The sequence below is a fragment of the Bos indicus genome, chromosome 5, assembly GCF_029378745.1.
Source record: "Bos indicus isolate NIAB-ARS_2022 breed Sahiwal x Tharparkar chromosome 5, NIAB-ARS_B.indTharparkar_mat_pri_1.0, whole genome shotgun sequence".
NCBI lineage: Eukaryota > Metazoa > Chordata > Mammalia > Artiodactyla > Bovidae > Bos > Bos indicus.
In genome coordinates this window covers 114270985-114296206 of record NC_091764.1, presented here as the reverse complement: position 1 = coordinate 114296206, position 25222 = coordinate 114270985, and the positions used below count along the sequence as shown (strand labels likewise).

General features: G+C 45.6%; 1 protein-coding gene across 4 annotated transcripts in view; it reads left to right on the top strand.

Moving 5' to 3' along the window:
• The window catches only part of PACSIN2 (protein kinase C and casein kinase substrate in neurons 2), a 115434-nt gene that overhangs the window by 23492 nt on the left and 66720 nt on the right, over positions 1–25222 (top strand). Inside the window, exon 1 of one of the 4 annotated variants that reach the window (XM_070790532.1) lies at positions 24367–24386. The exons of the other annotated variants lie outside the window; for them this stretch is intronic. The gene's annotated coding sequence lies outside the window, so the exon portion shown is untranslated. Of the gene's footprint in view, positions 1–24366; positions 24387–25222 lie in introns of those variants that run through there. 4 annotated transcript variants of the gene reach the window in all.

Sequence of the window (25222 nt, the reverse complement as noted above, 5' to 3'; positions counted from 1 at the left end):
TCACTGTGCTTTCCCTTACTCCTCAGTCTAAATTTGCTTCCTGTCCTGCTGTCTGTTGTATGTCTGACGTGTTCCCACGTGGGCCTCCATCCCTCTCTAGTAGACCATCACCCAGGCCATGACCTGTTTACTACTCTGTCCTCTCAGAACAGTGCCAGGCCTTGCCAGGCCCTGATGAACATGTGGTGTGAACGAGCAGTTGGGGTGTGAGATCTCAGGTGGGTTGGAGCTGGTCTGGTGGTAGCATGGCTGGAAAGGGGAGAGGGGCTTTCTTTTCATTCTTTTCAACTTTGTTTAACCAGATGAATCCTGCCCTTGACTATACTTGTGGATGTTCCAGTTGGGTGGCCACTGCTCTTTCCTAAACAGCTGGGATGTTTGCCAGAAGTGCTGACCACTTCTGTGGCTGAGCTTTGTGGCTTAGGGCAGCAGCATCGTTTTGTTTAGTTTGGATCGCTTTCCCTTTCCCGTTGAGCAAGTTTTCTTTTGCTAGCTATTATTGCCCTCTTTTAGGTCTCCCAGTGAAGCTCCTGGTCTCCCTTTCCATGTTTCTCCCTTGTCTGATGCTCGTTTTTTTTCTGTGTTAACTCTGGGGAAAGGGAAATCAACTTGGGGTTATTTGACCAACGCTATGTAGAGCAAGGGAATTGTGGATTTTGAAATTAAAGTTTGAACTTCCTGATTCTGGGCTTTTGCGGTGTGCCAGACTCTAGGCTCAGTCAAGATGACCTTGATCTGTCCTTTGTGTGGGTGGTGTGAGGGTGAGGACAGATGTCTAGTGGCTCTTTACGAACCCACAATGAACAGGAACCCTGCAGTTGGCATGGGAGGACATGGTGGGCCTGGAGGCGGGTGAATGGCTCCAAGTGGAGATACGGCTGTGGAGCCTGCGGTGAGAATGTGGGTTTACTCAGTCATTTCTGGGTGGAGAGCACTTGTCAAATTTCAAGGTCTTTTCCAGACTTGACCCCTTCTTTCAGCATGTGCTGTGGTGGAGAGGCGGGGTTTGACACCACCTGAGGCTGGATGGCAGGCGTGTGTGGGGGGCGTGGCGTGAGAGGGGGCGCTATTCTTGGTGCTGTTCTCTCTGTTAGCAAGTGTTTCAACAGGCCCTTCGGGGCGGTTCGCTGAGGGGTGGTGTGTGTGATCGGATGGGGGTTCTGGTTGGTAACCGGTAACCCTACTGAGCCCTGGAGCTGGGTCTGGGTGTAGAAGGAAGGGAAGCCAGGGGTGTGTGGGAGGCTGGGACCACCACGGAGCCCCTGAGCACACCCGTCTGCTGGCTCTAGTGAACAGGGTATGGAGCCCAACAGGAGCAGCCTAGGGGAGCCAGCCAATCTCTCGGGGTGAGCACCCCATCCTGCAAGGTACGCAGCTGCAGGGAAGGGTCTCTGGTCACGTCATCCCTGCACACTTCCTGATATCATTTTTTATAGGAAGCATCTGGCTTTCCTGACCTTTGGCTATCAAACAGAACAAACAAACCAATAGATATCCATCTCTAGGGTTTAATTTAGAATAAGAAAAATTTAAGTATGGGCCCCATTTCTGTTTTCCAACCATTCCCCCACCCCCCTGCTTTTGGGGGGCAAGCACTTGCCTCTTTCGGTGTAGCTAGTCACAACAGCTTGACTTCTCGATCCCATCGTTATGAAATTGGTGGGAGGACACTGTCTGTTTCTCCATAATGGGGGGGTGTTCAGCGCTTCCCCAGGCTAAGTGAATCTTGTAGCAGATAGGCCAATGCTTTGTAATTTTGGCACAGGTGAAGTGAGGCAAATATAATTTCCATTTCCTTCTGGTTTGCTTTGCCCGTTATCCCCAGATGTCCTGACGCACCAAATAAAGGGAATGTTTTCCCACTTGGAGCTGTCTTCGCGTCAGGCATAGCTCACCAGCAGTCCTGGTCCTCACACCATGCTTCTGTCCCTGGCAGATGGGTTTCATGTTGTCTCCAGCTCAGTCTGGGGAGGTGGGTGAGTGCCAGGGGGAGCAGGGTTCTGTTAGGTTAACATAGCAATGTCAGAGCACCTTCAGGAAAGCCTGGACCTTTCTCTTTTATTCATCTTACTTTCTGGCCACACTGCGCAGCTTGTGAGAGCCTGGTTTCCCGACCAGGGATTGAACCTGGGCCCACAAGCAGTGAAAGCACCAAGTCCAAATCGCTGGGCTGCTAGGGAATTTCCTGGGGCTTTCTCTTTTAGATTGGAAATTGAGACTTCTGAATTAGGTATTTTTATTAATTTGCCCGACCTTGAAGCAAAGTATATAGCTGTTCTGTTTACACTGATGACAAGGAAGAACGTTTTTAATGCCATGCTAAGTGAGGTGCCTCATAGCCTGTGCATAGCTCCAAGTGTTACACTAATTTATTCTATACAAGGCAGTGCTGTCCCCAGTACTTTACATGACCCCTGACCAGTGGTCACTTAGCCTTTGTCTCATGGGACTGGGACTGGCCAGCAGTCAGCTCACTGAAAAAGTTAGATAAAGCAAGAATCGTTAAAAACATACACAGTTTAGGCATTTTATTTCTAACTTAAAAAATTATATTTCATGTGCTAGTCTTTCACTGACCCTTTCTTTTACCTTGAATCTTCTGATCTGAATTGTCAATTGTTTTCTTCCATAAACCATGCCTGTTATTTGTGTTTGATATTCAGTTTTTGCCTGAGAAGGATACAGAACTTAGATGCATGAAGCAACTTGAGTTGCTCAATCCTAGATTTTACAAATTTTCACACAATCCTTTACACTTGTCTTACCTGTCTTAACACACACCTATAATTTAGTTATGGTTTTTAAAGTTTTTAAAAATGCTAGCAACTGTATACTTATTTCATATTATATAGTTAATTGTGAATGTATGGGAGTGTGTGTGTGTGTGTGTATATATATATATATATATATAAAATATATCAGATCAGAGATCAGATCAGATCATCACTTAGTCATGTCCGACTCTTTGCGACCCCATGAATCGCAGCACACCAGACCTCCCTGTCCATCACAAACTCCCAGAGTTCACTCAGACTCACATCCATCGAGTCAGTGATGCCATCCAGCCATCTCATCCTCTGTCGTCCCCTTCTCCTCCTGCCCCCAATCCCTCCCAGCATCAGAGTCTTTTCCAAGGAGTCAACTCTTCGCATGAGGTGGCCAAAGTACTGGAGTTTCAGCTTTAGCATCATTCCTTCCAAAGAAATCCCAGGGCTGATCTCCTTCAGAGTGGACTGGTTGGATCTCCTTGCAGTCCAAGGGACTCTCAAGAGTCTTCTCGAACACCACAGTTCAAAAGCATCCATTCTTTGGCGCTCAGCCTTCTTCACAGTCCAACTCTCACATCCATACATGACCACAGGAAAAACCATAGCCTTGACTAGACAAACCTTTGTTGGCAAAGTAATGTCTCTGCTTTTCAATATGCTATCTAGGTTGGTCATAAGTTTCCTTCCAAGGAGTAAGCGTCTTTTAATTTCATGGCTGCAGTCACCATCTGCAGTGACTTTGGAGCCCAGAAAAAGAAAGTCTGACACTGTTTCCACTGTTTCTCCATCTATTTCCCATGAAGTGGTGGGACCGGATGCCATGATCTTCGTTTTCTGAATGTTGAGCTTTAAGCCAACTTTTTCACTCTCCACGTTCACTTTCATCAAGAGGCTTTTCAGTTCCTCTTCACTTTCTGCCATAAGGGTGGTGTCATCTGCATATCTGAGGTTATTGAGATTTCTCCCGGCAATCTTGATTCCAGCTTGTGTTTCTTCCAGTCCAGCGTTTCTCATGATGTACTCTGCATATAAGTTAAATAAACAGGGTGACAATATACAGCCTTGACGAACTCCTTTTCCTATTTGGAACCAGTCTGTTGTTCCATGTCCAGTTCTAACTGTTGCTTCCTGACCTGCATACAGATTTCTCAAGAGGCAGATCAGGTGGTCTGGTATTCCCATCTCTTTCAGAATTTTCCACAGTTGATTGTGATCCACACAGTCAAAGGCTTTGGCATAGTCAATAAAGCAGAAATAGATGTTTTTCTGGAACTCTCTTGCTTTTTCCATGATCCAGCGGATGTTGGCAATTTGATCTCTGGTTCCTCTGCCTTTTCTAAAACCAGCTTGAACATCAGGAAGTTCACGGTTCATGTATTGCTGAAGCCTGGCTTGGAGAATTTTGAGCATTACTTTACTAGCGTGTGAGATGAGTGCAATTGTGTGGTAGTTTGAGCATTCTTTGGCATTGCCTTTCTTTGGGATTGGAATGAAAACGGACCTTTTCCAGTCCTGTAGCCACTGCTGAGTTTTCCAAATTTGCTGGCATATTGAATGCAGCACTTTCACAGCATCATCTTCCAGGATTTGGAATAGCTCAGCTGGAATTCCATCACCTCCACTAGCTTTGTTCGTAGTGATGCTTTCTAAGGCCCACTTGACTTCACATTCTAGGATGTCTGGCTCTAGGTCAGTGATCACACCATCGTGATTATCTGGGTCGTGAATATCTTTTTTGTACAGTTCTGTGTATTCTTGCCATCTCTTCTTAATATCTTCTGCTTCTGATAGGTCCATACCATTTCTGTCCTTTATCGAGCTCATCTTTGCATGAAATGTTCCTTTGGTATCTCTGATTTTCTTGAAGAGATCCCTAGTCTTTCCCATTCTGTTGTTTTCCTCTATTTCTTTGCATTGATCGCTGAAAAAGGCTTTCTTATCTCTTCTTGCTATTTTTTGGAACTCTGCATTTAGATGTTTATATCTTTCCTTTTCTCCTTTGCTTTTTGCTTCTCTTCTCTTCACAGCTATTTTTAAGGCCTCCCCAGACAGCTATTTTGCTTTTTTTTCATTTCTTTTCTATAGGAATGGTCTTGATCCCTGTCTCCTGTACAATGTCACAAACCTCATTCCATAGTTCATCAGGCACTCCATCTATCAGATCTAGGCCCTTAAATCTATTTCTCACTTCCACTGTATAATCATAAGGGATTTGATTTAGGTCATACCTCAATGGTCTAGTGGTTTTCCCTACTTTCTTCAATTTAAGTCTGAATTTGGCAATAAGGAGTCCATGGTCTGAGCCACAGTCAGCTCCTGGTCTTGTTTTTGCTGACTGTATAGAGCTTCTCCATCTTTGGCTGCAAAGAATATAATCAATCTGATTTCGGTGTTGACCATCTGGTGATGTCCATGTATAGAGTCTTCTCTTGTGTTGTTGGAAGAGGGTGTTTGTTATGACCAGTGCATTTTCTTGACAAAACTATATATATATTATATTATATTTGAAAAGACCCTGATGCTGGGAAAGATTGAAGGCAGGAGGAGAAGGGGACAACAGAGGATGAGATGGTTGGATGGCATCACCGACTTGATGGACGTGAGTTTGAGTAAACTCCGGGAGTTGGTGATAGACAGGCCTGGCGTGGTGCAGTCCATGGGCTCACAAAGAGTCGGATATGACTGAGTGACTAAACTGAACTGATATATATATATAATACACATGCATTCACTATACATTTCCATATATGTTGGGTAAGATGTTACAGAAAACCCAAACAAACTCTTTGGCCAACTCAATATTTATAAGTACATATGCATTTATGTGTACCATTGGCATGAATGTGTTTGGGGACAAACACTTGTTTAACACTCGGGGCAACATATAGTTCTGTTTGCCCCATGTGGCCACAGCGCCAGGGAAGTCTTTTAGTAAATTAGACAGGGATTCTGATCTCAGGAAGCCTCCAGCCTCATGGGGGAAGTTTCTGTACTTCAGAATCTGTAGCACAAGCTAGAAAGTGGCACATGACTTCAGAGAGAGTGGGTACTCCCAGCAGGAAGGGATCAGAAAATTCGCGGAGAAGCAGTATTTGACCTGGGCCGTTTCTTTCTGTCTTCAGTTGAATACTTTTCTGTAAATAGAGGTATAAACAGATGTGACTATCACTGGGCCTTGGGCAGTGGTGAGAACATCTGAAGTGTTTTTGAGATTTCTGCGTCTATCCTTTGTAGAATCACTTGCTATTTCTCTTAAGTGACAGAGTGTCATAATGCCCCTGTTGTAGGGGTCGGCCAAGAGGGACAGCATCCTTTCCATTGGGAAACAGCGTGCCGGCCCCAGCCCTACAGCCCTAAGCTAACCTGAGCTCATAAAGTGCTGCCTTGGGAGATGGTGGGCTAGGCGGCCTCACAGACTCACTGAGTCCCTGCAGAGGAGTCAGGGGAGGGACGGCTGTTTCCAAGGGGTGGGGGGGTTCTGCAAGCCCAGTTACAATGCCATCACCAGAGGAGAAGGAATGGGTGCTGGGCAAGGAAAAGCCTGTTTGGAAACGCTTTGTGGAGTGCCCATGAAATGGATAACACATTAACCAAGGACCAGGAGGCAGCCCGGTGGCAAATGCACTTCTGTATTATCTCAAATGAGTCCACCTGAGCTTCTAGAGGCTTAAGAACAACACATCCTCCATAGGAACTCAAGAAATAGGTGGTTCTCATAAATCCAAGAAATGCTGCCAGATGGCTGCCTGCAACTTACTGTCCCGGTGAGCAGAGCAGCTGTCCTGAGTTCTGTCCTGCGGGGGTGGATGAGCTCAAGTGAGGAGAAGTGGCATCGTCTAGGGGCAAGGAGCCCAGCTGTGTCAGCCAGCCGGGCAGAGGGCAGGCCCGTGGCTCTTCTCCAGCATGGTGTGGACCTTGTGCTCCTCTTTGTGGTGTGCAGCCACAGCTGTTTGCAATATTCTTTATTAGATTTCTCAGAGTTACAGGTTATTGCATTTGTTACCATACATTCATGCCAAGAGAAACAAAAAAAAGATGTATATACAGAAAGATGGTAATAGACCTCCCGCCCCAACTCTCTGAGATGAACCAGCATTGACCCCTGCAGTGTTGCGGGGCCTCCACAGCTTCCCCCAGGCTCTCACACACACTAGTGTGTATTTTAGTAAAAGGAAGAAGGCTGTGGGCATCACTCAGCAACTTGCTGTTTTCACTTCCCTTTGGCTTTCATGCTCCTGATTTTAAACTCTGAGAACAAAAATCTAACGAAGTGCTCTGCGTGTGGCAGGTGTTCATTGTTGAGTGAAGCAATGAACGCTGTGCTCTGGGTATCTCTCCAGGTCAGTAGTTTCTGGAAGTTAGGCCAGATTAAGTTGCTTCAGCCTTTCTGTAGGACATACTTTCTCACCAGCAGTGTATAAGGACACCCTTTCCTGGGCATTTCCACCAGCACTAGATGGTTGTTTTTTTTTTTGTTTTTTTTTTTTGCTAATCTGATGGGTAAAAATCATATCCTATTGTTATTTATTTGGCTGCATTGAGCCGATTGCGGAATCTTAGTTCCCAACCTGATAGTGAAAGCGAATGCTGCTCCCACTGTTATTTTAATTTATACTTTCCTAAGTACTAGTGAAGTTGAGCTTCAGTTCAGTTCAGTTGCTTGTTCGTGTCAGACTCTTTGTGACCCCAAAGAGTCTACCCCAAAGTCGACCGACTCTTAGGACTGCAGCATGCCAGGCCTCCCTGTCCACCACCAACTCCTGGAGTTTACCCAAACTCATGTCTATCGAGTCGGTGATGCCATCCAACCATCTCATCCTCTGTCATCCCCTTCTCCAGCCTTCAATCTTTGCCAGCATCAGGGTCTTTTCCAATGAGTCAGTTCTTTGCATCAGGTGGCCAAAGTATTGGAGTTTCAGCTTCAACATCAGTCCTTCCAGTGAATATTCAGGACTGATTTCCTTGAGAATGGACTGGTTGGATCTCCTTGCAGTCCAAGGGACTCTCAAGAATCTTTTCCAACACCACGGTTCAAAAGCATCATTCTTTGGTGCTCAGCTTTCTTTATAGTCCAACTGTTACATCCATACATGACTACTGGAAAAACCATAGTTTTGACATGTTTGTTGGCCATCAGTATTTCTTCTGTGAATTCTATATCTGTGTTCCCTCCCCCAACCTTGCATTGAACTGTTTTTCTTTTCAGTTTTTAGGAGCTTTTTGTATATTGGGCTGTAAATCCTTTGTTGTTTGTATTACAGATACAACAGCCCCCCTTGCTATTGTGTCTGTAATTTCTTTTTCCTTTGTTTGGCTGTCTTTTTCCATAAAATTTAAAGATTTTTGTGTAGTCAAATATGTCTAGGGCTTCCCAGGTGGCTCAGTGGAAAAGAATCTGCCTGCCAGTATAGGAGATGCAGGTTCAATCCTTGATCTGGGAAGATGCCCTAGGGAAGGAAATGGCAGTCCACTCTAGTGTTCTTGTCTGGAGAATCCTATGGACAGAGGATCCTGGTGTGCCACTATCCATGGAGTTGCAGAAGAGTTGGACACAACTTAGTGACTAAACAACAACAAAATATGTCTAAATCTTTATAGTGTTTAGGTTTCCTCTTCCATCCATGATCTACAGAAAACTATAGACCTATCCTCTGTATGTGTGCATATATATGTTTATATATGTATCTACAACATTTCTAAATATATTTCTAAATAAAAAGTAACTTGAACATAGTATTGTACTAAAAGACTAATTCTCTATGACCAAGCAAGGTATATTCCAGAAGTACAAGGGGCATCACATGAAGAATTTTGGTGGCTGGAGGAAGTTCTTGCCCAGGGTATATCCTAGCCCTGCCATGTACTCACTCTGACTCTGGCCAGATTGTTTAACCTCCCTGAGCTTCAGTTTCCTCATCTGTAAAATTAGCAGGACAAGAATGCCATCACACATAATTGATATCAGGACTGGATGGAATGATACATGCAAAGTGGTTAAAGCAGGGCTTGGTACATAGTAAGTGCTCAATTAATGTCATGGATTGCAATTCACTATGCAAAAAGAAAACTTATGTTGACTATATCAGCAGATGCTTGAAAAGCATATTATAAAATCCTTATAAAAATCTAAGTGGTCATAGAAGGAGTGCAGAAATACTTACCAGAACCCAGCAGCCAGCAAGTTAAGTGGCCAGTTCATTAAGCTCCAGGTGTGACAAGGAGGCCCCCATGTCTGTGAATCCCCAGATGATGCTGTGGACTTGACAGGCTCGTGGGGAGAGGGGCTGCAGGAGCAGTGTCAGTCCAGCCTGAGCTGGCCCTGTGTTTCTCTTCCTCTCTGTCTACAGCATGTGACCACCTGTCCCTAAGGCCGGCGTTTCCCATTGCACCATGGGTGTGGCTTCTGGTTTCACTCTATAGGAGCCAGGAATAAATTCCTGAGGTCGAGTGGGGAAGAGGATTGTAAAAGTAATAAGCCACTTCAAAATGGCCAGGGGAGCAGTTGTAATGGTAGGAACCCTGGGAACCAAGTGTCACATCTAGGACACTGAAGGTCAGCACCAGATGGGTGAGCCTGCCAGGTGGCTTCTCTCTGCAAGGAATTAGCCCAGTCATAATTCTTAAACTTCCCCGTCCTTTTCTGCACTCAATAAATAAGTGGACCAGTGTGCTAAAAATAAGAGAGGGAGGGAAGGCCTGAATGATCTGAACCCTGGAGGGCTTTGGTCAGATTAGCCAACCCTCCTGATTGGCTCGGAAAGCCTTGGTGGGAGGGGTGAGTCTCAGCATTGGTCTGATCTTAACCTGGCATTTGGTAAAGCGTCTGTCTACAATGCGGGAGACCCGGGGTTCGATCCCTGGGTTGGGAAGATCCCCTGGAGAAGGAAATGGCAATCCACTCCAGGACTATTGCCTATAAAATCCCATGGACAGAGGAGCCTGGTAAGCTGTAGCCCATGGGGTCTCAAAGAGTCGGACATGACCGAGTGACTTCACTTTCACTTTCTTTGTGTTTTATTCCTTGTCTTTCTTTCTTTCTTTTTTTTTTTTTTTATACTTGATAAAGTTGTTTTAAGAGCTGGAGTTTTAAAGCTTTAAGTATTGTTATTTAAACTTAGATGACTATATCATTGCATGAGTGCACTTGTGTATATCCAAGTTATATTAAGGTTAATAATTTAAATATATATATATATATAACAGAGGAGACTTGTTTAGGAAAGGAAAATTGGTCTCTGGGTATGTCATTTATTGTCAACATGAAGCAGGTGGAAGTTCTTTTCCTAAATTATATTCTGGCATGGGAGTAAAAATCGTCACACCTCTGTGTGTGCCCTCTCTCCTTTCCCAAGTGTGACAATATTTATACTGATCCTTGGGGTACTTTTTTTTTTTATTCCTTGTCTTTCTTATGACACTTTTCTTCAGATTCTTTACCAGCTGAGCCACGAGGGAAGCCCACTTCTAGTTTAGGAAAGTTTTATTAGATGACTTAAAATTCATGTAAACAGTGGGTGATGGGTATGTAAGTTCTGAAACGTAATTATAAAAACCTTGAAATCAGTCTCCCAGATTGAAACCATTGTGTTCCACAGGGAGGCTCTTATTTGGAGCTTCCTGCCAAGGGCAAAGGTATTCCAGGATATTTGATCATTCTCTTGCTCTTTTAAAAAGAGAACACTTAAACACATATATCAGTTAGTCAGTTCAGTCACTCGGTCGTGTCCGACTCTTTGTGACCCCATGGACTGCAGCACGCCAGGCCACCCTGTCCATCACCAACTCCCAGAGCTTGCTCAAGCTCATGTCCATCAAGTTGGTGATGCCATCCAACCATCTCATCCTCTGTCGTCCCCTTCTCCTTCTGCCTTCAATCTTTCCCAGCATCAGGGTCTTTCCCAATGACTCAGTTCTTCCCATCAGGTGGCCAAAGTATTGGAGTTTCAGCTTCAGCACCAGTCCTTCCAATGAATACTCAGGACTGATTTCCTTTAGGATGGACTGATTGGATCTCCTTGCAGTCCAAGGGACTCTCAAGAGTCTTCTCCAACACCACAGTTAAAAAAAAAAAAAAGTATATGTATCTATAAATAATATATTCAGTTCTTGTTTATGAGCTTTATCAAAAGGGAATCAAGTAATCTGAAAATTTCATTTTTACTCCTGAAGAGTATTCTGTTGTGTGTATCGTATTAGGGTTCTCCAGAGAAACAGAATCAATAGGATCTCTGTATGTACAGAAAGAGATTCATGTTGAGGAATTGGCTTCCGTGATTATGGAGACTGGCGAGCCCACATCTGCATCGCAGGTGGGCAAGCTCGGGCCAGGAGAGCTGATAGTGCAGTTCTTGTTCCCTGCAAAGGCTGGCAGCCCAAGGGACCCGAGGGAGGTGATGGTGCAGATGAAGACAGAAGGCTGGCAGGTGGAGAATTCCCTCTTACTTGGGGGAGGGTTGGCTTTTTGGTTCTATCCAGGCCTTCAAGTGATTGGATTGGTACTCACCAGCATTATGGAGGGCAATCTACTTTACTAATTAAAACGTTAATTTTAACTGAAAACACCCTTGCAGAAACACCCAGAATAATGTTTGATGAAATATCCATGCGTTTCATGACATGCAAACTTAACCATCACATGCATAGGAGACGATTTGTCATCCTCCTCTCAGCAGGTATTGGGTTGCTTCTTTTTCTTTTTTCTTTGACCCGTAGGAGTACTCTGCTTATGAACCTTTTTTGTAAAGGTCTCTTTGTGGACTCAGTTTCTCTAAGGTTTATATAGGAGTAGACTTGTTGCTTCTGGGGTGAGTGTGCTCAGCATGCAGAAATGCCTTCTCCAAGCAGTGTGCCAGTTTCCACTCCAACCTGGCCCAGGAGTTCCCGTTGCCCACATCCTAGCCCAGTTGGGCTAATTGTCACACTTCATAATCATACCCACACAGAGGATGTCAAATGTTATCTCATTCTGGCTGGAACTTAACCTACTTACTAGGGGGATGAGCCTGTTTCCACGTGGATATTAGCAATTTGGGCTTCCCTGGTGGCTCAGATGGTGAAGAGTCTGCCTGCAGTGAAGGGTTCGGGAAGATTCCCTGAAGAAGGAAATGGCAAACCACTCCAGTATTCTTGCCTGGAGAATCCCATGGATGAAGGAGCCTGGCAGGCTACAGCCCATGGGGTCACAAAGAGTTGGACGTGACTGAGCGACTTCACTTTCTATTAGCAGTTCATGGGTTCTATTGGTGACATGATTAGGTCTTTTCCCATTTTTCTCTTGGATTGTCTGTAGTTTTCTTATTGATTTGTATGGTTTACACATTCTACAACCCAACCCAGGGATCAAACCCAGATCTCCCTCACTGCAGACAGATTCTTTACCAAACTGAGCTATCAGGGAAGCTCTATACATTCTGCAAATACCAATCAGTTTATTGGTTCTATGAGGTACGGAATCGTCTCCTAGTTTGGGCACGTCTTTTTACTTTCATATGTTGTCTTTTGTTAAACATATAAATTTCCAATGTAGTTGACACTATTTTTTTTGTTTGTTTGTTTTTAAACATGGTTGGTATTTTTAAGGACTTTGAAAAAGAAACCCTTTCCTGCTTGGAAGTTATAAAGATATTCTGTATTTTCTTTTAACAGTTTTAAGTTTTTGCTTTTCATGTTTAACCCTTAGTCTTTCTGGAGTTGATTTGTAACTGATTTTGGGGTTTGGTGTGAGGTAAAAATCTAGTTTTCTTTTCTTCTGAGTGGATGTTCGATTGAGTCAGCATCACTACTGAATTGCCCTTCTACACCCTGGGACTCTGCCTCTGTCACCTAGGGAATCAAGAAATTTGTGTGACTGTGCCTTTTTGTAAATTAAAACTGTTTTTCTGTTTGTAAAATATGCGTAACATAAAATTCACCATTTTGAGTATTTTAATATATAATTTTGTGGCATTAAGTACATCCACATTGTTGTGCAGCCACCACCATCATCCATCCATGCATCTATCTCCAGGGTTTTTTTATCTTTCCAAGCTGAATCTCTGTCCCCACTAAATGAGAACTCTCCCCTCCTTTCTCCCCCCAACCTGTGGGTCTGTTTCTAGTCCATACCTGGTTAATACAGCACAAGAATAGGCAACCCTCCCTTCCTCTGTTCTGCTTTTAAATAGAATTATTTTAGTTCTGTCTTCCTGATGAGTAAATCACAAGAAAGAGGACTTTGATGGAAAGGATCTCTGTATCCCTGAAAGCACTTAACTTTGCGGTGGGCATATGGTGGGAGCTTAATAAATGTTAATAATTGAGCATTGGCATTGGGCTTGAGAGAGTGTGTAAGTCCATCTCACTCAGGTTCGCACCTGTGAGACAGTCAGAGCGTGACCAAAACAGCACCTTTGTAACAGGCCCGGTGGATGTGGTGTGACCTAGCTCATACACAGCGCTCGCCAGTGGACTTGCTAATCCTCCCTGACCATCGTGCCGGGCTTTGGCACAGCCTCCACAGAGGTCAGGGTCTGCAGAGCCGGCACGCTTGCTCTGGAGGCCGCCTTGTGTCATGTGGGGTGGGGAGAAGAGAGGCGGGAGTGCTGACCTTCTTTCCTGCAGTCGAGCAGACTGACGCGGAGTGAAATGAGCTCGTGATGCCATGGCTGGCAGGTGGTGAGTTGGGGTTTGTTCTCGGCTGCAAGTGGAGGCTTGGCATTCACACCTGAGCTGCATGTGCCCAAGGGCCAGGCTGCCATTTCTCTCATGGATTTTTCTCCCCTTCTTTTGATAGGTGCTGTGCCCCTAGGTGCTAAGCGCTGTTCTCGGTGCCAAGGAAACAAGGGCTCTGAGGCAGGTTGGGGAAGGATGGGGGGACAGGCACAGCCCTCAGATTGGATGGAGTACAACAGCCTGGTTCCGCAGCAGCTCGAAGAGGGGAGCACCCACCCTACTGGGAAGGGGGCTGTGCCTGGCACTGGTGTGGGGCCTGTCAGACCTGCTGGAGCCCAGGCATGTGGCCCGAGAGCTTGCCCTCGCGCCCTGCAGAACTGACAGATGTGTAAAGTTAAAGGTATATTTGGAAAGTTTCTAGTTTAAGAAAGCGTTAAAGAAAGAAATGGGGAAAGCCTATGCAGACTTTTTCTTAATGTGCCATTAAAGGGTGGAGCCTCCGTGGAGGGCGGGCGAGGGCAGCGGCGCTCCGTGCAGCTCCCAGTTGTGCACTTCAGAGCACTGGGGAGGTTTTGCCCAGGATGTTGTAAGATGCTCTTCAGGGACGGGGGTAAGCAGAAGGAATGAAGTTGCTCAGGACGGATTGACTGCCTCATCGATGGGAAACATGCGGGTCCGATCCGTTTTCAAATGGTTGTTACTGAGAACAAGCACAACCATTTTAGATTGTCGTCTTTTTTAAAGCTTGTTTTAAAAACATCAGTGCTGGGTCTCTCTGTCTTTCAGTGATTTTGTTGCAGGGCATTTTGGACAGGAGTCTGTCACGTAGATTGTTCTTTGGGCTGACATACAAGCACACGACATGTTTGCTCCTGTATGAAGGCAGGCGTCCGGCTGCTCTACCACAGGTGCTTGCTTTGGCATTGCCCGCAGCCACAAAAGTCATCTTAAATCTGGCTCAGAATGCACGAAACCCCCACGTACTGTTCATAGTTTGAAAATCCAGGTCTGTGCTTTTGTTTCTGGAACTGCGTCCCGTTTCAAATGTAGGACCATGCTGTTATAAAGAAGCACACACAGAGCTGTCTAAAAGCATCAATGAGCTCTCGCAGGCTTGGTTGTTCCAAGCATGGTCTCCTGGTCAGAACGACCAGAGGTAGAATACTGCTCTGCTGCTCCCAGCACCCCCTCGTTGAGTGTGGCAGCTTCAGGTCTCCTGGTGCTCAGTTCTGAAGGCAGTTCAGCCCTTCTCTAGAAACATATAAACTGCTGTTTTTTTAAATGGACTATTATATAGTAGTGTGTAGTACCTCCTCCTCCTATTGCTTTCAGCTTAGTGGTAACCTGCAGCCCCTCAGAGATTGCTGCGTGAATGAAGAGAGGTGCTGTGAGCGGGGGCTGGCAGGGAGAGGACTTGGGGGAGCTGGGAACAGCTTAAGGAGACTGGGTCGATGCCTGACCAGCATGGCTCTGGGTGGAGTGTGGAGAGCAGGCAGGGCACCCTCGCCATGAGGAGGTCTCTTCTGGCTCTCAGCAGTTCACGATCACAGGCAAGGCTCCATGTCCAGCAGCATGTTGCCAGCGATCACCTGGTGTGCAAGGGTCCTCACTTTGGGTCTGCCTGGCATTTTTCACATTGTTAGACCAGCTTATGAGTTTGGGGGAAGAATGTGCTGAGGTGAAGTGCTGTCCTCTTTGCATCCTCTTGGGGTATGGTGATATCAGCATGGCATGTCATTGCAGAGGTTCACCTTGCAGGCTTAGTATTCTTATTCCTTGATTTGACACATGTTTTATGTGGCTCTGGGCTTCCCTGGTGGCTCAGACGGTAAAGAATCTGCCTGCAATGTAGGAGACCCAGGTTCGATCCCTGGGTTGGGATGACCCCCTGGAGAAGGAAATGGCAACCCACTTCAGTATTCTTGTCTGGAGAATTCCACGGTCCATGGGGTCTCAGAGAGTCTGACACGGCTGAGCAGCTGAGACTTTCACTTTATGTGGCTCTGCCTCCCCACTGGGTCGCTAGTTCTTTCAGCCTAAGACCCCTGCTCTGCTTGCTTTGTGCCCCTTTCTGCATGGGGACGCGTGCTGTGGACCTACCAGGTCGTGTGAAGACATATTTGAGTTGCATGCTTCTGTGAGCCTTTAACACTTTTCATGATCACAGATGAACTAAAAGGTTGACCATGTGTCTGATAATTGTTGAAACTAGGGGTCGTTGTTCTAATCTCTTTTTTATATGTTTAACATTTTCCATAAAAAAATAAAGAGAAAAGCATTTCCAGTCTACAGATATAATGAATCCCAGGTTGTTTTGACAGTGTAGACGTTGTGATGTTGGTTGTTGCCAGAGTTGTTCAGGTTTGTTACTCGTCTTAAATACGTTTGGTTCTTCCTCAGGGGAGCCCAGCCTGGCACTCTGTGATGACCTAGAGAGGTAGGATAGGGGGAGGGGAGGGAGGCTCCTGAGGGAGGTGATGTATGTGTAATTATGGCCGATTTGTGTTGTATGGCAGAAGCCAACATTGGAAAGCAATTTTCCTCCCATTACAGTTTGTTGCTCTACGATGATGTGTTGGTTTCTGCTATACAACAACCCAAGTGCAGAGTGACCGCTGCCAGACTGAGCAGCTTGTTTTCTCCCTGTGGCTCCTGCCAGGTTGCCTGCAGCGTGTCCTTAAGCCATGCTGGGCTGGACACTCTCAGGTACTCAGCCCCGTCGGCCTCTTGGCAAGGTCCCCTCACTTTATCTTCTTTCATGAGACCTTCTGAACCAGCCTGTCCGTATCCATACCTTGTTCCTTGTGGTCATTGTGAATTTGTTTCCATCTGGATTGTTGTGGCATTGATTCACTGATTTCCCAGGTCACTGATTTACTGATTGCCTGCTGTCTGAATTTCCTGGGGGTCAACCCTGTGCTGCTGCTCCCTGAATATGCACCTCTTTTGTTTCAGCCCTACCCCTTGGAGAGGCCCCCTTGACCCTTCCCTGACTTAGATCCTCTGGAGCTTCCAGATCAGGAGGTGGTCTCCATGGCTACCATTGCTAAACACATAGGTATACCTTATCCCCTCAATCTTCCCAAGCCCTGAGGTGGTTACTGAGGCTGTCTTCATATTACAGGTAGAGGAACAGGAAGCTTACAGACTTGCCAAGGTCTGCATCTGCTCACCTCTGCCCCTCTCTGTTGCCTGACCCCACTCAGTGCTGTTTTTCCCATGCAGAAGCCTAGGGAGGGCCCTCTAGGGGACCAGCCTCTAATGTTACCTGGTCTGTGTCTTCACACATGCCAGAGTATGACTGGGCACGTGGTATTAAAAGACTCTTTAGTATAGTAGCTTCGATTGTAAATGGTAGAAGTAGAATAAAAACATAAAATTGTAAAACAAGACACATTTTTGAGTTTGTAATTTGTATTATATTTAAAATCATATTTCAGACTGAGAATGGAAGTTTTAGAGGTTAGAGACCATGTCTTTTAAACTGAATTTACATAACACTCAATAATGCCCACAAGGTTTAGATTCATTCATTTATTAAACACTTAATGTCTTCTTATTATGTGCCAAATTGAAGTATAGTATTGAAAATCTTGAACAGGCATTCAGATGTTTCTTGGTTTTTGGCCCATGGAGTTCTTGGTCTTTTCCATCTTTCCCGTGATCTGATCCCTAACGCAGGTCCACAATGGGGAAGGACAGAGGAGAAGGCAATGATAGCATTCCGGAGTGCTTAGGATCGCGACTTCATTTATTTACGTATTTATACCCCACCTTGTTTCACAGAGGATTTAGTAAGGTCAGGATTGGCTGAGGCAGCTGACTGTAGATGGCGGGCATCTTGTTTCTTTCCTGAGTTTCTTCTGGGCTTGCTATCTGGTGGTTGTAATATGGTGGCTTGATGGCTGCAACACCCTTTGTTTACTGATATGACAGGCTATATTTTAGTTCACATACCCTTGATGAAAGGTGCTGGTCAGTGAAGTTGGGAGCTGTCCTCCAGTGCCCTGTGCACTCCCCTGGGGAAGAGGAAGCCATAGCCAGAGGTGCAGAGTGAGCCAGCTCTTGCTTACCTGACTTGGCTCAGGGTCCCTTCTCCTGGGGAGTCTTCCAGCACCTCCTCCCAGCCTCCCCTGCTTCACGCCTTAGGTTGGAGGCCCAACGGCACGGGCCACTTGTCACACTGTGTGGTTCTGGGAGCTTGTCTGTCTACCGTGCTGCCCTCTAAGCAGCTTAAGGAAAAGTGTGATGAATTATTTAGCTTGTGACTCCAAGACTGTAGCAGAGAGGGGGTCCATATAAATGAGCAAGTGGTAAAATCACACCAATAAGCCTCCAATAAAACCTTAACACAGTGTCTCTAACTCCATTTCTGAAAATACCCCCAAACTCGCCACAAACTTTGTTGCCTCTCTTGAATTCAGACCATCTTCTTTGGGTAGTTGCCCAAAGAAGGCTCAAGGCATTCCTGGGACTCGGGGGCAGTGGGGGAAGCCGCGTGACAGCTTAGCCACCGAGATGGTGTGTTAGAGGCCCAGGTGTTGCTTTTCACGGCATTTTATAAAATGCATAAGGAAAGATATTTGCATGCTTTTCCCTATCACATTGGTGCTTTGAAGTTTTTCTTAATTGGGCTGTCTGCTTTAATTAGTCCGGCTTCATATTTTCTTTCTTGTTTTCCCTTTCTTTCTTTTCCTTTTTTAAAACCTTTGGTTAAGTGCCAGAGAAGCAAAGAAGCTTACATAAAAGGTTTTAATTTTTTTTTTACTTCACCAAAGATAGAACTGATACTTAGTTCAGCTTGTCCTGGCACCTTGTTTGATAGAGAACATTAGAAATTTTGATTGGTTTATTCCTTTTTATGTACATAGGTGAGAAGAGTAAAGAGTAAAGGCTCTATTTACATCTTAGTTCACGAACAATATGAAAGGCTGACGAGTAGGATTTGAACATAGCCACTACCCTCTCCCCAACCAAACCAACCAAATCAAACCAAACCAAAAAAGACAACAAAAAAGATTGGACTGTTTTTACATAACCTATTTATGAGCATGGTAGAGTTATAGAATTTAAGATTTACTTATCATTTGAAAAAAAGAGAAAACTGAATACCTGTAATTATCGTATTAGATTTTACTTGTTTACTGACTGTCAAACAGCCATTGACACCTGTCACAGTGCTGCTGTTCCTGAGTTGCTGACTGGTGTGATCACATTTTTACTGCAGTGATGACAGAGAGAACCGAGCTAACCTGGTTAGAAAGTGGACCATTCGGGCTCCTCAGAGTCATTTGTGTGTGTTAGAGGATCAGTTATCCTAAGGATTGAGACCTGATAAAATACACTGAGTGTTGCCATTACACAGAACTTACTTTATTTAGCCTCTGCACCAGAGGACCTTGCCATCCAATCCCTGGCGAATGCCAGTCGCCGTTGCACAGCTGGTGCCGATGCTGGGAGCAGGAGGAACTTGTGCTTTCCAAGTGGCGCAGCGGGCTCCGTCCCTCCTCTCTTTCTTCCTCCTCTCCTGTCCTGTCTTCTCCCTTCCTTATTCTTCCCTCTGCCTTTTCTCTTTACGGAGATACTATTTTACATACAGCTGCATGCCCTCACTTAGAGGTTGTGACAGATGGCTATACCTGTGCGACCACTGTCCTTATCAGGACATAGGACATTTCCAACACTTCAGGGAGGCCCCTGTGCAGGCAGCACCCCAGTCCCCAGTCCCAGGCACACTCTGATCTGTCACCCTAGGTGAGTTTGCCTGGTTTACAGTTTCATATGAGACACGCAGTATGTACCTTTCGCATCTGGTTTCCTGCTCACCGTGGTATTTTTGTGATTCATTCACACTGCATCTGTTGATGGCTCTTGCCTTTTAAATGCCAAGGAGTTTTCCACTGAGTGTTGATGGTGCTGCGCACCGTCGGGTCCTGATGTCCTGTATGGAGAAGTGCAGCACAGAAATCAGGGCTCCGGAGGGGTACATGCATAGGCTGTCTGTAATCCCCCCTCCTCCCAGCTTTCCCCAGCACTGGAGGAAGGCTGAGAGGAAGAGCCAGAAGACAAACGGAGTTCTGTGTGGGGGAGGGGGGCGGGGGGAGGGGGAGTGTCACCTTTTCACACTCAGAGCCTTGAGTCTTGCTAGTCTATGTGTTGGGCTTCTCAGAATGCTTTTCTGGTTACCTTCAGCTTGTGGCAGCCAGTGTGATCTTGGTACTTGTCTTTCTAGAGATAGGGGGATGGGCATTCCTAGTAGTTTAAGGTCTTGTGACCAGCAAGACTGCTCTAGGTCTTCTGCATGACTTCCGCCATCCCTGCTGGCACTCGGCCAAGGCCAAGTTCAGAGACACATGAGCTGGGAAGCCCATGTGGTGTGTGGCCGCCAGGCACCACCCCCACCCCGACCCCCAACACCTCTCACCACTGCCTCGGCCTGGGAGTTGTCTAGCTGCTGTGGTGCTCTGTCCTGGCTTAGCTGTTAGCTTTAACCCAGTTGGGAGGAATGAAGCACAGAATTGTATTTGCACTGCTCTATTAACAACCCAATTACTGTGCCTGTAACCTTGTTAAGAGTCACCTTGTGAGAGGCAGTGGGCACTTAGGCCTCAGGAGAAAGCACCATGCGGGGGTGGGGGGTGGCAGGGAGAGGGGTGATGGCTGAAGGGTATGGGGTTTCTCTTTGAGGTGATGAAACTGTCCTAAGCCACAGGTGATTGTAGCCATACCTGTGAATATACTGAAACCCACTGAGTTGTATGCTTTAAATGGCTGAATGGTATGGTATCCGAATTATGTCTCGGATACCATTTTTCAAAGTGTGGTATTAGAGCCAGGACAGACCAGTTGATGAGTGGGGGGAAACTGACATCACAGAAATTTTATTCTTTTGGCATATGACGTGACCTGTTGCTAAATATCCTAGTTTTCTTCACAGCCCTAGTTCCATGGGGTGGGGTAGGGGTGTGTGTATGAGTGTGGTTGGAAGGGGATGGACTTCAAAGTGTCAGGTGAACCTGAGTTTGAATCCCCATCTGGCTGTTGTTAGCTGGGTGGCCCTGGGCAAGTTGATTAACATCTCTGTGGTGGTTTCCTTGCCATAAAAAGGGACTGCTGCTGCTGCTAAGTCGCTTCAGTTGAGTCGGACTCTGTGCGACCCCATAGACGGCAGCCCACCAGGCTCCCCCGTCCCTGGGATTCTCCAGGCAAGAACACTGGAGTGGGTTGTCATTTCCTTCTCCAATGCATGAAAGTGAAAAGTGAAAGTGAAGTCGCTCAGTCATGTCCAACTCTTAGCGACCCCATGGACTGCAGCCTACCAGGCTCCTCTGTCCATGGGATTTTCCAGGTAAGAGTACTGGAGTGGGGTGCCATTGCTTTCTCTGATAAAAAGGGACTAGGGGTACCTATGGAGAAGGCAATGGCAACCCACTCCAGTGTTCTTGCCTGGAGAATCCCAGAGACGGGGGAGCCTGGTGGGCTGCCATCTATGGGGTCGCACAGAGTTGGACACGACTGAAGCGACTTAGCAGCAGCAGCAGAGGTACCTATGTTATGGAGTCTTTTAAAAGAGCTTGGCAGGTGCAGCCATTTTCAGCATGTGACAGTCATATAGCAGGGGTATCAGGTGGAAGAGGTAGCATGGTCAGATGTCCTGATGTCTGTGAGCTGTGCTCAGTTAATGACTGTTCACTTGAATCCCCCTGCTGATGTCGTTGTTCACAATGGCAGAGGTCAGCTAATTTGCTGGACTTTCTGCTTCTGAATTTTTTTCTGCTTTAATCCACATGGTTTGAGTAGGTTGAAGATAAGCTCTTGGATAACCCACTTATGTTCCCTGTTTCATGAAGCCTTCCCACTGGGTTGCTGCTCCCTTCACACTGATCCCTTAGCCCTTGAGGCACGCTGGTTCCAGCATTTATCAGCTCATGCCATTTTAGTTATTTATACTTCTGTCCTGCCCATACACTGTGAGCAATGCAGGGCAGGGACCTCGGCTTTTCAGTTATGGGGCCCCGAGGCCCTAAGCACTGTGCCTGGCGCTAATGTTTGTTGAATGAATGCCCAATGGTTTTAAGTCTGGTGACAAATGAGATTGGAACTGGAAATACCAGTTTAGGTACCATGTGCTGGAGGTTAGCAGTGGGTTTTCCTGGAGCAGTGTTTCTGTCCCAGCACCAGTTCAAAGAGCTGCACCCTGCCCCAGGATGGGGGAGCTGCCAGAGGACTGGGAGAGCTTCCCTCCTGCAAGGAAGCCGCTGGTGTGGGGTGGCCGGAGCTGTGAGGAGGGAGAGAGTGCCCTGGCCACACTGCAGAGCTGGTCTCATTACCTCATAGTCCTGCTGCTGTCAGTGTTCTTACTCGGTTCCTATAAACTTTGCACTAAGCAGCAGCTGTAGCCAGGACCCAGTTCTGATCCTCTGGGGAAGCCGAGATGGAGAGGCGGTGTGTGTAGTGGGTGACAAATGGACTCTGGAGGCTGACCCCTGGGGTTCATTCCTGCTCTGCCATGTGTCAGCTCCAGGGCACAGGGTATGTAGCATAAGCTCTCTGTGCCTCAGTTATCCCACCTGGAAAATGGAGGAAAATGAGGCAGAAGGAGAAAAGGGCGACAGAGGATGAGATGGTTGGATGGCATCACTGATTCAATGGACATGAATTTCAGTAAACTCTGGGAGATGGTGAAGGACAGGGAAGTCTGGCACGCTGTAGTCCATGGGGTCACAGAGAGTCGGATACGACTGGGCGACTGAACAGCGACAACAACAGTTACCCTCATAGGGCTATTTTCATGATTACACATAAAGTAAGCACTGTATAAATGCTTATTGAGCAGCCAGTGTTTGTTGGATTTACAAAAATAAAGAGGATGAGGCTTTTAAATTTTGCTATGATTGCCCCTCTAGCCAAGAGTGCTACATGGGGCTCTGGGACAAAGAAGAGAATTCTGTCATGCTACTTGATAGCAAGGCAAGGTACACAGTCGGCTTGCTTTGCTGAAACTCAAGTGTTTACTGCTTCTTAGTGGAAGAAAATATCCCCAAAAAAGGGCTTTGGTGACCAGGGTTTTATGCTGCCTAAACTTAGCTGCACATGCTCTGAAACAACTGCCATTAGTTTTAGAAAGCCTATCTTGGTATGGTCAAGTATGCTGAAATCATTTCTAGAAACATTTTTCGTCTTGCTCAGCGTTGTCCAGCCTTCATGTCCGTCACTGGACATGAAGGGCATTAAACCCTCAGTTCCTGATGCTGCCTGACCCCCAGCAAACCCCGTGATGAAGTGGCCAGCCTCCCCGCAGACCAGAGGGTGCTACTCTGGTGCCACATACCTTTGTAAGGGTGTAACTGACCTAACTCAGCCGGCTGCAGAGCACAGTGAAATCTGGGTTGGGTTGACTTCGGAGAAATGGAATATTTACATCAGTAAACGAGATGTCACATAACTGTCAACTTTTCGACTGAATTTTTTAAGTCAGTGCTTCTCTTTTGTTGTTGTTGTGTGGGGAGGGTGAGGGGAAGGTGGTGTAGTTTTCTGAGTGGTGTGAATTATTATCATATGTCAAATAATTGAGGCTATTGTTGATATTGTCTTTGCTTTATTGGTGTTTTTCCATTAAGGACTTTCTAAACATGAGATTTTGGGAAGAGATTTTTAACCAATTCTGTTCTAAGGTCAGACTTAGATGTCTGTTTTTAACTTAACATTTTTGAATGAAAATGGGTAGTAATGTATATCCACTTAGCATAATTTTCCCTTGTATATTCTTTGGTCAATTACATATTTTCTGAGAAAATATTTTAGGGACACTGAGCCCTTGAAGGATTTGTTTTTGTCTCTTTTTACAGATTACTTTGAATCTTCTCTTTCCTGTAGTGTTTATATTTTTGATGTTGTTGCATAGGTTTTTTAAAACACTTTTTATTCAGGTATAAATATATATGTACACATAAAAGTGCACAAATTATAAGTGTGTATACCAATGGATTTTCACAAGTCATCATACCCATAACAGCTTAAAAATCAGAGTGTTGCTCAGAGTGTTCCTGGTGACCTCTTCCTTTCCCCTCTGCCCTGTCACTCGGTAGAGTCGTGCCGCCTCTTTATCTCACAAGAATTATACAGGATGTTCTTGTGGGCACATACATTTTTAAATGAGACAGAACTTCTTCCTTGTCACCTCAAGTTATATTTTTCTTTTCTTCCTTCACTTTCAGTTCTTTGTCAAACTCTCGGAAGTAAGGTGCTTTGTGTTTGATGTTGACTTCTAGGGGATTACACTTGCATGTCTGAGTGCCCTGGTTCCTGGGAGGCAGCCGTGCTGCTGAGGTCGGGGCCCCTGCCTGTGTGCAGCCTGAGCCTGCGCCGGGTTTCCCTGCATGGCCCCCTGTCACACTGCTGTGCTGTAACGTGTGGAGGCGCAGAGAGAAGTGGCGTTCTACATGTAGGGGAAATGGAAGATTATGCCATGCGCATAAATCCCTGTCACGTTAACTCATGGCTCCTGAGATACAGAGTGGGTCTTTTTGCCCTTGTAAGTGGAAGGATCCTGAGTACAGGAAGAGATTCCAAGATGATCACATACAGTATAAGTTAGTTCATATGCAAGTTGATTTGAGGAGGGGGTGATATGACTTTTGTTCTCCGTCTCTCTGATTTTCCATGAATACCGAGATTTCTGTCTACTTTCTGAAAAAAAAAAAAAAAAAGGAAGCTCTACTGTGATGGTGCTAGCAGGCTCACAGCACCGGTCTGGGAACCTGGTGCCTGTAGGGTGAATGCAGCATTGAAGGGGAATGGCCTTATCACGGCTGCAAGGAGTCAGCAGCCAACAGGAAATGATGAAATGTGCTGGGAGAATTCTGCTGGGAGCCGAGGTCAGACATACCAGCAGGGTCGGGAGGAGGCAGGTACGGAAGCGGATCTGCAAAGTTATGCAGTTGAAGCTCCTGCCTTTGACAAGAAAACGTGAGTGTGCTATTTAGAACCTGCTTTTCCTTTAAGAGAGACCTTTTGAAAGTAAAATTTTCATTGATCTTTTTTTTTTTTCTGAGTGATTGATGTACCAGAACTCTTACCTTTTAAGCACACCTTGTTTAGAGCTTCTTAATGGAAATGCTTACGCAGTTCAATATCAGCTGAAGAGTGTGGAGTGTTCTATCCAAAACACTTTGAGAAAATGTCAGAGTAAATGTTTGATTTTCTTGATGAATACATTTTGACCGAAACTAAATGAAGGTCTATGCTTTATAATTTCTACTCTGGTTTTAGAACATATGTGCATGCTTCATTTCAAAATAGATTAAATAATAAATAATAATTAAAGAGTAAATTAAAAACTTTTGCATGTTTTAGAAAGCTTGCATACCTCTAGCTATATGTTTTTCTTACTGAGTAGCTGAATGAATTACTTGAGTTAGCTGTTAATAAACCGTTGGTTTTTTCCCCCCTACTGTCAGGCATTATGTTTATCACATGCTGCCATTTCCTTTCTTAACAGCCAAATCTAATCTGCAAACATGTAACTGGGATGTGTGAGAGAAAATGAACAAATTAGCTTTTCCAGTTGACTATAATTGCTGTTTCATGACTGTCTTTTCCAGAATCCCATCAGCTTGTGGCTTGCTCCAAGGCCCCTCCTCCATCTTTCTCCTCATTAGTTCTTAATTTTCTTCTCAGCTGGACCCTATGCCCTTGTCCCTATCCATTGCTATCACTGGACACTTTGTTTTCATTTTTATTGGATAGTAAAATGTAAAAGTTTTATGGTTTCAGTAGCTGAGCAGCTTTACATACATATTTGT